This window comes from Anas platyrhynchos, chromosome 5, assembly GCF_047663525.1.
Source record: "Anas platyrhynchos isolate ZD024472 breed Pekin duck chromosome 5, IASCAAS_PekinDuck_T2T, whole genome shotgun sequence".
Lineage (NCBI taxonomy): Eukaryota > Metazoa > Chordata > Aves > Anseriformes > Anatidae > Anas > Anas platyrhynchos.
This window is the reverse complement of record NC_092591.1, coordinates 24,786,976-24,802,620: the sequence shown is the minus strand read 5'-3', so window position 1 is coordinate 24,802,620 and position 15,645 is coordinate 24,786,976. Positions and strand designations below refer to the sequence as shown.

Sequence of the window (15,645 nt, the reverse complement as noted above, 5' to 3'; positions counted from 1 at the left end):
CTTCATTTAGAAATTCCCAGCTGCAATGGAGGTCACAGATCAAGCTTGTTATCTAGGAGGCTGCAAATTTCAGTTTTTGCTTTCTTAGTAATCTAACTCACTCTTACAAAGAGAGGTTATCATGAAAATAAATTTAAAAAATAATAATAATAAAATACAGATAGTTTCAAAAGGTGAGTATAAATAAACAGCACAGAGAAAACTTCCATCTTCCCTTTCTTCAGTGCAATTCAAGAGGTTTCTCTCAACTTGTGCCAGCTACCTTACAAGCTATTTTGAAGTTTAACCTGCACAACAAGATTATTTCTGCTCTTTCCACTTCCCCCTTGCTACTTACTGCTCACAAAAATGCTAACAACACTTTGCATAGTTAAGTGCAACCATCTTCCATCTTGGCAGAAGACAAAATCTATAACTGTCCTGAAGGTTACTAAGCTATAAATAAACCACTTTATGCTTTGCATATTTATGTAAGTGAAATAAATATAGAATTCCATCTTCCATCTCAAAATGGCAAAACAGACATTGGATATAATGAAATTATACCCAATGCAGCATGGAATAAACACTGCCTGGTTTCCTTTGCTTTTAAATGAGTCCACACAATGGTAAACAAATACTTGGGGATAGGGAAGTGTTTCAAGCAACTGATCCCAAATTACCACGAAAACTGATTATTGCTTTATAAACATATTTAATGGTAACGTCATGTCAAAAATGTTGAGAGGGTTAATTCTAATAGAAGAAGAGAAGTTAAGAATGAAAAAAATCGTTTTCCATAACAGGAGAAAGTATTGGAACTGAAAAAATAAAATTAAATAAAATTATCAGTCATGCAGATAAGCAGGGCCAACTGGTCTCTTTTGTTGAGGTGGATGAGAAAGCATTAATTTAAAAACCTAAGGTGGACAACATAACATCCACGAAGAAGCTGAAGTAGAGGAAGGTGCCAAGTCTGACCTCACTGTCTGGAAGCCTTCCTTTTTCTGAGTCAGCCCATAGATGGCTGTCCAGAAACCTCCTGAAGAGCAGCCAGTCAAAACAAAAACATCCAAGTTGCATCAAGAACATAGCACAGGGCTTGTTCTTTAAGAAGCTGTGTAACACTCCGTTCATATTCACTGAAAACTGATGGAACAACAATGCATCACTTTCATTATTTAACTTGATACACCACACCATTATATCTAAAGTTAGGTTATTGAAATAAAATTTTATATAATATTTATAAATGTTACAGAACACTTCCAAGAACAAGATTAATCTTTTATTTAATTCTTCATGAATGTGTCCTTATCTAGTGCCAGACAAAACACACAATTTCCTTTTGGCTAGCACAATGAATTGGAGAATTAAAATCCTTCCTATTACCAGAATGCAATTCATTCTAGCATACATCATTTGTAAATTAATTAACAAAGATATGCCATCTCTTACAACACTGATCTACTTTACAAAACAACTCCTCTAGCTCTGGGCCTATCACTGAGCAATCTCCCACCCTTGGGAGCCCCAACTGGCTCCCAGTCCAAACATTGTAGCCCCAATTCAACAGCATACTTCAGAAATTTCTGAATCTGTGTTTTTTGTTCACTAGAAACATGCTCCCATTATTAATGATACAAAGAAGAAAACAGAGGAAGAGCAAAAAGAGTTAAAAGAACAATATTAAAACAGTTCTGTCAATATAGTAACTTTAAGACAATCTATTAGATGGTATTCTTTGATCAGACCATGGGAAAAATTGATGCCCTTTTTTCCTGTGGGAACTTGCACACAGGCAACTACTCTAGAAGTAGTCTTCTCTGGTAATGTTGTTTTATTACCATCATCTAAGGAAAAAGGGACTTTCCTACATTCTCCATGTAAGGGAATCAGTTCAGGCTACTAAAATGGTCAGAAATCTGTCTGACATAAGTCAACCTGAAGACAAAAAAAAAAAAGTTTTACAGGGGCTTAGTTGAAGGCTGAAATACTTATAAGGATAGAAATAATTTACTGTTTTTCATTATAACAAGATGGTCCTAGCTCTAAATGCATATTTATAAGGGAAGTTCCAAAATATTGCATTTACATTAAAATTTTCTGTGAATCCATCCATGAATATTTCCTGTCTGTATTGCAGTTTATCATAGGATTAGTTAATAAACAGGTCTGCTTCACTCACTAAAGCTCTAGGCTGAAAACTTCACAGAACAGCTTATATGGCAGAGCCACGGTTAGGGCTCAGGGTTACTATTATAAGTGCAGTTTCAGAACTTATCTGAATATTTTAAGTCACAGCCTAAAATTTGGAATAAGAGCTGGGAGTCAAGCAAAGCTATCTATTTATATGTCATATCACTGAAAACCCTTTATGGTTACTGAGCAGTAATAAAAATGTTAAATAGCAAACAAACTAAGCCCAGGCAGGAAAGGAGTTGAGGCTGGTGAGCTTGAGAAAAGTGGGCTATATTTGAACACAGTAATTGCAACTCTTCGGTTTATCAGCACTAAAGAGTTTCAGCAAGTTAAACTCTTGCATAATAGACTGAGAAGAGGTCTTCAAGAACATGGCAGTAGTGGTCCTGGAGGATTTGTAGGTATGAGTGATAACACATATTTTACCTTATCCCTGACAGATAGCAAAAGGGATTTCCAAGCTGATTTCCAGCGCCAGTTCAAGTGATTTCAGGATTATTTTAACTAGTACCAGTGGATGGGATTTTAGTTCAGGATCCTTGCCTGGAGCATAGTATAGCAAACCTGGACATTCGCCCACACTGCAGAAAATTCAACTCCTCCGAAAGATGAAATCAGTATGTTGAAAACAAAAAAGTGGATAGAATTTCTGTAGAGCTAATTTAATATCCCCTTACATTCAAAAAATGTTTCATGACCACTGGGTATGCTAGTGTACAACTGTAAAAGTTTAATTAAAAATAAAGAAACAAAATGTGTTTATGCTGGTGTGTTCTGGAAAACAATTTTTTTAATCCATTTTCTGTTGAAGGCCACAGGCTTCCTCAAAAAACTCTCTCCAGAACTGCTCTGTTATTTGAAACTACCCTATTTTTTTATTTATTTTTTTTAGCTGCAAAGCCTATGCAGGTACAACAGGATATTTCTAGGATCTAAGAGGCATTTGAAGATTTCACACATCTCCAGCACTACACTACGAGGCAGTTCAAGACATTATTCTATGCATGGAAAATGACTAATAAATTTAAGTAATCCCTGCGTAACTAAAGCTTGTGAGCCAGCTCACTGAAACCACTTTGTAGGCAACAAACATACTGGGTAATTTTACTACTACAATGAAGGCAGTAGTCACCTAATTAACAAGCAAACTGCAGTTAGATCAAAAGTTTTGCGTTTGTTTGTTTTAAACAGAAAAATACATTTAAAAGGAAGAAAAAAAGAAAAAGAAAAAAGAAAACACTAAAGTAAGTTTACAGCTTGAGGCCTGATAAGGCTAAATTATTGTCACAAAACCTATTACTAGCACCTAGCCAAACCAAACTGGTTAGGCCACAAGGATGTTTATGGCATAAGAGCAAACTACAGACAGATGAGCAAGCTCTGTGTACAATCACTCCATTTTCAGTGAGTTCAGTGACACCAGGTAAGGTACATCCCCAACTGCAATGGTCAGACTCTAAACTGTACCTTTTCAAAAATTTAGTCCATTCTCAATAAATAAATAGATAAATTTCTGTAGGTCTGAGAAGTAATGTAAAATATGAGACCACTACATTAGGAAAGGAAGTTTACTTTTCTACCAATTTGTTTTGATTTTACTACTTTCTCCAAGGCAGCACCAATAAGATGGCAAGAGCACCTGATGAGCATCTTTCTTTTTGTCATGTCAAGCATAAAGACCATGCAATCATACCAGAGATTCCTCAAGGAAGATTATATGGGAGCAATTGCCATCTCATGCTGACAATTTTTCCTGGTCTGTTCTCACACACCATCCTTGCCTTGATTCAGGGAGTATCTGCAGTGACAGAGGCAAAATCCTCCTTCCTGCCTGCCTCGTCTGCGCCACCAAGCTGGAGGCAATTTGCACAAAGCACATGCGGTATATTTCTAACATGCAGCAGGATAATAGTCTCTTCATTATATAATCAAAGATTTTCAGTGCAGTACATTTCCTTAACACAAAGTTACAGAGTATTTCATTAAGTTGGTTTTGTTTCTGTGGTCATTAACAGCATCTACCACTTGCTGTTCTACACTTTAGCTGACAAATAATATTATTTCCCTATATTATGTGATGCCACCTAGTCATTTTATTTGTCCTCTTCCTAATCATCTTTAAGAGCATTCCAGAATTTTGGAAGGCTCCAAGAATCCAAAGGTCTGATTTCATCCCAAAGTTCCCAAAAGTTATGAGCACGCACAACTGGCTGGTACCTATAAATCTGCCACAGGAGTCACAATACAAGTGTAAGGTGCATATATTGCTTCTGTAATAGGAGTTGGTCTCTGGAGCATATTCCAAGTATTTGGCCAGGAGAATATATCACAGGGAACACTGTTTGCCAGCAAAGTATCTTCTTATGAAACAGTGAAATGTTTTGAAGCATTCTGTTCTCTGGGTGCTTGTGATTCCATGTACCCCTAAGTTAAAGGGAGCTTCAAAGAACACTAAGTAGGTGTCTAGATGTCACTGGGATTCACTTGCATATTTAAAAAGCACGTTTAAAACAGCACACTTCTGGGAATTGTTTTAATGTGTTAAAATTTGTAGTCATTTTCTACAGGAAGGAAGGAATGTATTTCAGAGCCATCACACTTAAGATTTGATGATGAATAGAATTTGTGCATATAAACAACTCACCTGATAAGAAGAATATTCAAAAACACTGCTGTCAAAGCCTATTCCCAGTAAAACTAGTTGAATTTATGTGCTCATTTATTAGCTGAGGAGTCAGTTTACATTCGCATCCAACTGCCTCCACATCATTTTGTGCCCAAGGTGAAAAGGAATTAGAGCATCTTCCTGACACCTCTCTGGGTAAACCATGCAGGATTTGGGAGTCTCTGGAAAGCACAATGCCCTCCTCAATAAACCAAATGCCAAGGATGGTCTAGATAAACTGCTGAAAGTTTCCAATGTAAACTCGAGCCAATATTATTTGAAATAAAAAGCTGTGCTCATTACCAGAAACTTACTGGTATTTCACTAGCAAATTCCAAAGGGGAGATACACCACAGTCAGGAGCATGCAGAGTGAGAGCTGAACTCACCTAGGTTCACAAAACTTTGTTAGGAAGATGCAGTAATAGTGGATTCAGCATGCAAAAACAGCTGAGATCCAAGCTTTACCTCTCTGGTGACTTGAATCAACCTGTCTGGAAGTTCATATTTTATCATTAGTTTTTACAATAGAAACAGATAAATTTTTAATAGCAAAAAAGCCACAGCTCAGGAGAATTTTATCATTTTGACCAGAACCTTATACATATCCCTGTTAATATGTTCACTGTTCTCTGAAAACAAAGAGTAGATGAAGTAGTATCACACCCAAACACACAGAAAGAGACCATCTTAGGTGGATATCACAATATAGTGGCTAATGGAGTCAAAACTTTTTGGAAAGAAAAATTTGCCCTTTTTTCTTCTGTAATTACAAGACATCAGCTCCAAACTCATATTCTTTTAAAGGTGTGCAGAATGAGAGGGATTGTAACAGAGGAGTGCATCATGAACAAGCTCATGCTATAGATGAGTAGATTCAATAATCTTTTCTAGCTTAGGTTAGTGTTGAAGCTAGATTTGATTGACTGTAGGAGCCAAAGGGCTTTTTCAGAGCACAGTCCACATGGGATCAAGTATAACCTGAACAAAAACAAGCAGGAACTGCTCCCTGAATGTGTTCATCAGTTTGCAGGACGAAGAAGCTGCCTGTTTTTGCAGAGGATATCAACATCTCCGAACAGCTTTTTTAATAAAGCAAATGCCAGTAGTTTGCTTCCTCTTAAAGGAGATAATCCATTACCCAGTCAATTAGTGCTCTAAGGTTTCTCCATTTTTCTCTGAGTTTGCTTTCTCAGTCTGGGATACATTTTATAATACAGTTGTATGAACAGATTATTAGAGAAATGAACTCCATAGTGTCTAAATGTTGTGCCACAAAAATGCTGTGAGAGGAAACATCCACAATGGATTCTAAAAAAAGTCAACACAGCTGACAATTTAAGGGGCAGGGGGTGTTTAAATTTTGTTTGAAGATTTCAGCTGGGATAAAACTCTCAGAAAACTTTTAAAAACAGAAAAGCAAAGAAGATTAGGGAGGAGGAGGGAGCAGACAGGAAGGGACAAGGTGGTGCAAGAGGGACAAGTATTTCCTCAACAACCTGATTCTAGAGGCTTAATGTGATGTTCTAGCCTGTTCTCTTGAGTTAGTTACAAAAAACCTGTGACAGTTGTTCTTTCTGGTAGTATCCAAAGCAGATAATGAGAAAAAAAGGCTTGTTTTCACATGTTGATCATAAAAGAGAACATGCAGCTCAGGGGAAAATGGGATATCAAAAGCCTCTGTAGGTGAGACCCCTGACTGCACACCTGCTCAGAAAAGTTATGAAGACAGATTACTACATGGAGGATAAAAGGCATACATAGTAGCTACATCCAAGGTGCAACTTGCCACTCGAAATTCAAGTATACAGCTGTCTTCAGGTATCCATGTGTCCTGCTACTCTGAAGAAGAAAAAAAAAAAAAAAAAAAATTTCTACATTGAAATGCACGCAGTCTTCGACCACACATGCATGCATAGTTGGAGCTCCAAGGACTTTGCCACATGGCTTTAACACCTGGAACTCATTGTTGCAACACATTCTTAATCCTGATCTGCATGGAGAGTGCTGGGCCTCACAGCACTGGATGCATTCCAGTACCGTTATTAGTCTCATAGAGGAGCCAGCAGAAAGTAGCAGCACAGATTTAGGAACAGATTTCCAGATTCCCCATTCAGTTTTTGGTTGATCCAGTGCTTGGAGGAGTTAAATGCCTGCATACTTTTCCAGGAGAAAGACACTCTCAATGAGCAAAAGCTAACACACAGCTCTGCCAGTTTTCCTGCTTTAGGAGATTAGGCTTAAGACACAGATAAACCAAGTGTTATCAAAAACAGAAAGATAATGCGGGTCAAGGACTTGGAGGATACTGTTAGCTAATTTTCAGTAGAAACTAGGGCTGATAAAGCTGCTGGAAAATTAAAGATCTTTCACAGTTATCAAGTTGTTCAAGACACATTCGAAGACCACCTACTTCTCAAAGGCGCATTTCTATGTTTTAGGCAGGAAGGGATTTAAGACTGCTTTGAACAGTGTCTTCTTTCAGCACATAGATTTACATTTGACCAAGTTTCTTACCAGATTTCTCATTTAACCAGTTTCTCTAGTTCACCAGAACCCTCTCTTATGATAAATGCCAGCTTTACCAAACAGAAAAGCCAGCCTTAGCAAGATTTCAGTATTCTTGCACAGTCTCCCAGGTAAATTTTCAATGAAGACCTCAGGTATAAATTAAGATCTACCCTGGTTTTACCAAGAAGTAGTTACCAAGGAGTAGTTACTTAGCACAGTCCAACTTCAAAACACCAGACAAGTCCAGGCAGTGCCCTTAGCTGTTAGACAGGCTCTCACATTGGTTCCAGCTGCAACACGTAGCTACAATTAGGGCTGAGACTTTGCTGAGATGGGTCATTAACCATATAGTTAAAACCAGTAATTGGACAACACTTCAGGAACAATGATTTGCATTTATTGTCGATCAGCATGATTGCACACTGGCTCTGTTTGGTTCGATAGAGTACTGGAATTCCTAGCAGCAAAAGAAATATGATGAAAGGGCTTGATATACAGCAACAGATTATCACAAGCCTAGACATCCTATACTAATCTGTGCTGTTGCTTTCAAAAAGACTTTCTGTGGCATAACACCCACAACCACATTGGAATCAGGTTTAGGGTACACTTGGTCAGATTTAATTACAGGTTAACCAATTTAGGAACAATATTTGAAGCACAGCCATGATACACACTGTAGCAACCATAAAACTATAAAGAATCAGATTTCATTTTCATTTTGCCAGCTGTCTTCTTCAGTGACACATGAAACATTCAAATTCTACCTAAGATCATGAGTGTAAAACAGGTGGTATGCACTTAAAGTTGTATTTAATTAGTTGTGTTTTTTTCAAATTTGCCAGAAGCTAAACGTATCAATTGGAAACAGCAATAATAGCATCCATGGTCTGAGAAGAAACAACAGAACTTTTTGAAAACAGAAAGCAGACCTTACGTCTACCAATTTTGTATCTTCAAGCTTCCTTGCCACAGACACACAACTTAATGTACCCATGGCTTTCAACCTCAAGTAAGCTGTGGTTGGCTGTTGACAAACCCTTGACCTCCCAAATCCAATAGGATTTAGACCTCTTCACTTCTTCTCTAAGTAGACCTCTTAGTGTGTTTCCAGAACAACCCAAAGAAACCTGCTGTATATCACCATCACGATTAGTATTCAGAGTTCTCTTCACTTGACAAGTTACCTCTCCTTTCCAATTCCTCCACACAAGCTGATAGCTTGAAGCTCTTTATAACATTTTGCTACGTGCTGAAGGCCCTTCCGTACATTTTAAATGGAGACAAGATGAAAGAGGTGCTTTCTCTTACCCTTAGTAGTTAACAGGATGCCCTCAGGGAGTCTAAAACAGAGATCTTGAAAGAGAATAAATGCTCCTGAACTGCCAGAGGTGGTCTGAGCAGACATACACCAAGGCTGCTGACTGCAGCAGTTGAAAGCAGGCTCTTAACATCACAGGTAGCTACTATATTCTTTAGACTCCTCGTCCAAAGGTGGAGGAGCCACTAGAGTTAAGGTTTTTTATGCTCCTGATGTGGTCGGCAACTCAAGAAAGCTGAATTCAGCTTCATGCTTCAATCTCTGCAAGAGGATTTGAGGCCAGTACATCTCCCACTATTGTCAGTGACTACTTTTGCCCTTTACATCACCATCTTTTCATTATATGGTTTTAGCATCACGCATATTACTACGGGTATCTTTTTCCAGAAAGCTTTTCAAATGCTTTCTTTATGTAAATAGATTACAAATCCTTTTAGCTAATTCATATGAGCAGGCCATTTATTTAGGCTTGTTCCTCTCTTATTGTATGAAGATCATTAGATTTTCTAATACTAATACAATAACTAAGTTATCAAGTCACCAAAAATAAAAAGTGTCACTCCCTGCTTTAGAGTCTTTTTCATTTGAATGACCTAGGAGAAAGGGCTGATGAAAACATACCCATTAAAAATTATAATGACAAGAATACTATATCTGTATCCAAGGAATTCACTTAACGCTTACAAAACACTACAAAAGGCAGCCTGGCTGTGTAGCTTCCACCTTGCTTTTTTACATTTCATTTAGTGAAGCTCTCACAACTTGTTATTCCATGACTTAATGGAAAACTGCCTATGCCACATTATTTTCAACATAGCATACACAGTCAATAGGCTCTGAATAAATTAGGAACAAGTCACTGCTAACAGAGGAGATGAAAGGAACACACATTCAATGTGGTTCAAAAAAGTTACCTACTAAATAGTTAATGAAGATTCAGTCTAAGAAGGCACCATAAAAAATACTTGTGTAATGTGAATGAGATCGTTAACTCACAAGTTTATACCTCATTTATAAACAAATAAAAGTTAAGTTTAATCTCTTTTTGAAGAGTTTATTTCAAGAGACCTTTCAACATTGTTTCAGAGTAAGAATCTCAGTTGTCCAGGTATTTTTATCTGATTGTGCCAAGAAACTGCTCTAATCAAGACATTACAGTGTGTGGACTACAGTCATCACTAGAATCTCCTGCATAGTACATGCTGATACTGTTGAAACCTGAAGGCCTTGCTGAAGATAGCATCTTCCTCATTTTCCACTGACTGTGAAAGAAGCCTTCACACTTAAGATTATACCCTTGAGAAGTTAGTGTCCTGAAGGCTTGAAGGCTTTTAGTGGCAGGCATTCAGTGGTCTGAAGAAAGATTTTGAAATATTTTCCTTCCCTTAGCATTTTTAGAGATGAGATTATAACTGATTATTTTCTGTTTACTGTCCAACCAGATTATAAGTGTAAATTGTAGTTTCAAACACAGTTGCAGCAACTACCCCTTTCATTTGGGTATTGAACAAGTGAGACAGCTCAGGAGTCTCCTCTTCGTCTCTACTGTGCCATTTGGTAACTAAGAAAATCTCAAAAGTGCTGTAACCACGTGGTATTTGCAAGTGAAAACACAACTGCAAATACAAAAGTACTGAGCATAGCAGCATCTAATCTGCTATTTCACATGTCTACTCTCCTAGTGTTTGAACTAATCTTACTATCTTGTAACTTTATTTAACTCAAAGGGATTCCTTGGGCAAAAGGGGTGGTGGTGCAAACCATCTAGCACTCAGTCTCTTGGAAAAAGTTGTTTCCGTGAGCTCTCAGCTAGACAGAAAGCAGTAGAAACTACTCAGAAAATAACTGTAGTTTTTCTTAATATCTCTACCTTTTCATGATTTTATTTAGATTCACCTAGATTTATGGGTTTTGCTGTCCAAGCATAGAATAACTACATTACAAAAACGACTGGGCTACTGCCAGCTTGCACAATCTACTAGGAAAACAAAATGTAAATTAAGACTTTATATAATGAGTTTTTGTCCTAATCAAATGTAGGGTTGGGTTTTTCTTCTTCTACAATAGTTTATATTACACACACACAACAATAGTGCAATAATAATGATACATTTAACAAAACTCTATGATAGTTAATGTGTGAATGTAGAAGGTAAGAAAAAAGACTGGACGGAAAGATGGAACACAGAGAGCAATACTGAAAGCTCTATTGTTCTGTTGTTTAAGCATATAAAACACTTTCATCTACAGATCCGTAGAGCAATTGATTCAATAATCATGAGGGACACACTTTAAAGATCTCAACAGTTTCAACTCCTACCAGTAAGACTAAAGAAAACAAAAACATAAAAAAATCCATCTGAGTACTTTTTCCTATGTGAAAGCGCTTTACAACATCTAACAATTTGAATCTGGACAGAAAAATCCATGTAATTAAAAAAAGAAAATCAGTACAAGGACATCCCTTTTGAAGTTAGCTTCTACTCCTTACCAAAGCAAAAATTGGGTCATCAGAGTATTAGCAGATCCCCAATGACAATGTAGTACCCTTGATTATTCAGCTATACTTAATTAAAGGATTGGCATCTCTCCCTAAAACAGAAAGTCCATTTAAAGTTTCTACTTCATCAAAGAACATTTACTAGAAATTTCTCCAGAAATCTTTCTGACCAACTTGTGGCTGTATATCCAACAAACTAAGCCTGTACTGCAGGACTGTAATCCTTTCACCATTTCAGTAAAGCACTACACCACCAGAACAAATAAATATCCAGATTAAGCCTAGACACTACAATGCCAAACTACTATGACATTCAGCAACTAAAAGTCAAGGTAATAGACTTCAGTCTCATGGGAAATAAGTGCTCCAACTCATAAAAACATCTTCCAACTCTCCCTAGGAAAAATAAATAAATAAAGTTTACCTTTTGTCAGATCACGAAAGCGAGACTGCTAACTGCTTTGCCCAACACAAATCTGCAAACTGCCACTGAAAATTTACCTTCCTGGTGTTGCCCAACAAAGCTGACAGTGTTGCCAATGTCTTACAAGCTACAGCTGCCACTAGATGTCATACACCTGGAAAAGCAGAAGGAATAATAAATACATGAACCATGTGGTCCTAAGCCCCAATTACTTGAACTGCCTCAAGAAAGAAAGGTAAAGCTAGCTTCCAGTTGCCCTGACCCTCCTGTATGTGAGACCTCAGGAGTTTTCAGTTAACGTTTATCTTTCTACTATAAAAGAGTGTAGTAACATAAAATAATTTATCTCTATTACCTTTGCTAACCTTCTCTATGTCCTGCTAGTAGCCTGATTAGAGCAGTAGCTCTAGGCAGGTAAAAGGTCTGTGTTCCCAGGCTCTAGGCCAAATGTCATCATCTCTTTTTACATGTTTTGTCCCCTTTATTTCAAAAGCATTTTAATTCTTATTGTTTATGACTGGTGAACATCCTAGATAATAGCAATGCAAACTTCCATTGGATGGCTAAGGTTTTTATTTAGTTTAAATAAAAGTTGGGCTACTTTTCAAAGCCTTATACTTAATATACAACAAAATAGATGGCTTTGATTTTAATCAGTGTTGTGCTTTGAAAACAGTTACCTAATTCCATTTGGGGATGCAGTCACATTAAATAAGGAAGCTACACTGAAGAAAGCAGGGAAATCTTTTTTCCAAATTTCCAAATACCCAATTGAAATTTCCAAATACCCAATTGAATGCTCTTTTCCAAGTTCTGTAGTGACCTACTGAACCATTCTTCAAAAAATGACTCAAAAGAGCTGGGCCACGTTCTGTCCAATTCTAGGATAAGCAATGGCAGTGGTAGCATAGGAGCAACACCATACCCAAACCTCTCAAAATGTGCTTTCTAACCTCTCCCTCACTGTAAAATCAAAGGGCAATTTTAAATGGTAACTTCTCTCAGGTCCTGCTGGTACCTGTGGGGAGGTCTGAATTCACCACAAGTGTGCAGCCATCTTGTGTTTCCTCACGAACTTGGACTTGGTCATGTCGCCACAACGTGAGGCCTGGGCAGAGTGTTTCTTCAGTGACTTTGCACGATGGAGGAAATGGTTACGCTGGCACCTCCACAGCCAGACAACAGAAGGCCTGGCATTTAGCCCCTCACATGGCTACACAACTGCCTGCAAACATGAAGGGCTTTGTTGTGTTTGTGGTATCTACAGTGCACCTTAGGACCCATCCGCTGAGCTGGGGAAGGATTGAATGCATCCACATGTGGGGGGACCTGGGTTCTTGTGTTTCATGAGAAAAAGCCAAACACCAAGAGGCCCCAACAAACTCTTTTTCAACCCAACACTGAAGCTAGAACAGCCAGGCCTCCACCACCCTCACGCCGGGCAGAGTGGGCAGTGCAGCCAGCCTATGGAGGTGCAGCGGGTCAGGCTGGGCACAGCACAGGGAGTGAAGGCTGGAGGGCAGCAGCTGTAGGGGTGGCATTCCCAAGGCCATGTGCCCAGGGACATGCGTATGCCTCAGCCTGAGCTGAGAGACCAAAGGCAGAGGCCATTGAGCGGCCATGACTGCAGCAAGCTGTTTGAGGTGCCTATGGCCTGATGCCGGTGAACAAAATTTTTGAACGACTCCACCACTCCGTTCAAATTGTATGTCTCCAAGCTCCGTGGGGTGAGGGTGCTCCCCTGTCTGACTCTGCAGCCTGAAATCCTTCACAGACTTCATATGGCCTCCATCTTTTCCAGACCTCTCACTCACAGCCTGCTTTGTCTTTGAGTCTCAGCCAACCAGAGAGAAGTTGCGGGTCCAGGTCTGGTCTCCGTGGTGTTATCCCTAGAAGTCATTCACGCTATACCTTTCATCCAGACAGCACTGGCATTGCTCTGTAATTTCATCCCAGTGCCACCTCACTACATGGTCACTCTATCTTGTAGCAGGCACAGTAGAGCACTAGCTAGCAAACAGCGGGGCTCCTAAAAATGACAATCTTCAATGACAATCTTTTTTTTTTTTTTTTTTTTTTTTTTTTTTTGGATTAAATACACACTAAATCTCCAGTTGTCTGTCACTGTAGTTGCCTGTACTTGATGAGAAAAAAATCTTGTAACTGTCTCAAAATTTCCTACTTCATCTTACTTACCATAGACTTACAAATGACATCTAAACAGCTTTATTTCAAAGTGAGGTCTTGATGCAATACAAGAAACAGAAGTGGAATATTACACAAAGCGACTGTCTTACTGCCTGTTCCCATAGCTCTGTTAGCTCTTCACTGCTAACTTCCTCTAACAGATGTTTCATGCTGTAAGTCAGGCTTGAGCCTCTGCCTCTGCATCAAGAGTTTATGAAATGAGCTAATTCAATTGCACAGTCAGAACTGCTGCTTCATGGCTACAGCAACTTCCGCAGTCTAACTTCAGCATGCAGAAGCTGTTTGGGAATTGAAATTGAATCATGCCCTTATCAGAGTCATCATTGGATGTTAGTAGAAGGTACTTGTACATTGCCTGGTTTTGGTTATTCAATTTATTTAAACCACATAATTCATCTGTTTTGAATAATCCTTTAAAAATAAATAAAAACAAAACAAGCAATATTTCAATCTATTTCCTGCCACCCCAGAACAGATAATGAACATATTGGTACCGCTACTGATGAATCTGAAATTTCTTTTGGTGATCACAAGTTGCCACTATCAGCTTGTTTATGTCATTTTTTCCTTCAGACAAAACCACAGCTGTTTTTTTTCATTGCTAAGCCCACTCTCCCCATCAACTATATGGTATGGAACAACATCCAAATCTTGCCTTCATGCTGCAAAAGAACTTTACCTTCAATACCTCCATTCCCCCCCCCCCCCCCGCCCCCCCCCAAAAAAAAAGAAAAGAAAAAAAAACCTTCTAATTCCATTTGACATGGAAAGAACATCAGGAGGTCTCCAAATTCCTCACATATATAAAACCTACTTCTAGTATCATGTTCAAAGAGAAAAGTATTGGTTTATCAAAAGCTGAGTCCACCAAAAGTTGTGCCTTTATGTCACATACGTGTACAATAAACACATTCCATGATATATGATATTACAGGCTTAGAAATATTGCAGGTATACATTAGTGATCTGAATAAAGATAGGTCAGATGAATCCAAGTTACATTTGCTTCTTGCAAAGGTTAGAAGTGAATGTCTTCTTAACTATATCTGCATTCCATTAAGGAAAAACTGCAAATTAGTTACTGAAAGAAGAAACAGAGGGCAATCGCTCAGATTTAAAGGGGTTTCTAGAGGGCAGAATTGTCATAAAAAACTGTGTCGCAAGATCTTAAATTTGGCCAGTGCCAGAACTTATTCTAAAAATAACAAAAAGATCAATGTTCTAACAGAATACCCTCTAATTCTTATTAAAGACTGCACTAATTTTGTATACAACCAGAAATTTGGGCAGAGGGCCCAATCAGCAAATCAAGGAACTGTTAATGAATTAAAATGAAAAAAAAAAAAAAAAAAAAAGACAACATGCAAGAAGCAGAAACGTGGACTGGTGACAAAACAGGAGTATAAAAGCACTGCTTGGGCAATTAGGGATGGTATCAGGAAAGACAGAGCTCACTTAGATCTCAGGCTACTGAGGGGTATAAAAGGTCAAAGGAAAGCAATTCTGTAAGTACACTAGTAGCAAACTGAAGTTCAAAGAAAACATGAAGCTGTTGCTCAGTGGAGGAGACAACCTGGTGTCAGACAACATAGCAAAGGTTGAAATACTCAATGTCTTTCTTTTGCTTCAGTCTTCACAAAGTTCCCAGATCCCTGCACATACCTGCAGAGTTTGAGAAAGAAGGACAAGGAAAGGCATGAGAGCTGGGGACTATTTTAAGAAACTGGGTATATTCATATTTTTGGGGATAGGTAGGATCCACACAAGGATGGTGAAAAAACTGGGTGAAAAAAACTGTGACTGTGAAGCCACATCATCCTCAGATCATGATGATGA

The 15,645-nt window shown here is 38.3% G+C and overlaps 1 long non-coding RNA gene across 1 annotated transcript in view; it reads right to left on the bottom strand.

The window, feature by feature from the left end:
• LOC106017680 (uncharacterized) overlaps positions 1 to 11,752 on the bottom strand; it is a 151,316-nt gene extending 139,564 nt beyond the window's left edge. The window contains exon 1 of the long non-coding RNA XR_002403038.4: positions 11,602 to 11,752. This is a non-coding gene — a long non-coding RNA (uncharacterized lncRNA). The remainder of the gene's footprint in view (positions 1 to 11,601) is intronic.
• Positions 11,753 to 15,645: the final 3,893 nt, after the last annotated feature.